The sequence below is a fragment of the Mastomys coucha genome, unplaced genomic scaffold, assembly GCF_008632895.1.
Source record: "Mastomys coucha isolate ucsf_1 unplaced genomic scaffold, UCSF_Mcou_1 pScaffold5, whole genome shotgun sequence".
NCBI lineage: Eukaryota > Metazoa > Chordata > Mammalia > Rodentia > Muridae > Mastomys > Mastomys coucha.
Genome location: NW_022196911.1, coordinates 33,947,670 through 33,948,414, shown reverse-complemented (window position 1 = coordinate 33,948,414; position 745 = coordinate 33,947,670).

Genomic DNA, 745 nt, shown 5'->3' with positions numbered 1-745 from the left:
AAATCTAGAATTTCCATGACTCAACCAAATGAACTAGTTTCAAACATTCCTGTAGACAATGGGATTAGAGGTGCTTGCACCACCAATCAGTAAGAATGGTCTAGAAACTGATAGTCTCCAAGCTTGTTTGAGCATTGACATCAGGTTGCCTTTGACTCTGAATGAATGAATTTTTAAATTGAATATAGAGTCTTCTCTCATGCAAAATAGCCTAACCACAGGTTCATCTCCAATCACTATTCCAGTGGCCACCCACACTTCCTCTGTCTCCCAGAGGAAAATCCCAGATCCACTTTCCCTCAGTTTTCTCTTTAGAAAACAAGCAAAGTAGGCCTCTAAGAGATGAGAGTCAAACAGGACAGAAGAAGATACAGTCAAGCAAGGAAAATGACCTTGTATTAAGGCTGGACAAGACCACTCAAAAGTGGGAAAAGAGTCCCAGAGTAAAGCAAAAGGGGGAGTTAGATATGCATCCCCACCCAATGTTAGGAGTTCTGTAAATACACCAAGCTAAGAGTCATAACATATACTCAAGAGGATCTAGTACATTTCCTTGAAGGCAACACACTTCCCATATGGCCGGAGCAATTTTTGTGAGGCCACGTGAGCCCTGCTTAGTTGATTCTGTAGGCTATGTTTTCCTGGTGTTCCCCATCTTCTCTGACTCCTACACCCTTTTTCTCCCTGTCTTCTGCTAAGTTCCCTGATCTCAGTAGTGGTGGGACCTGATGGATGTCTCCAATGT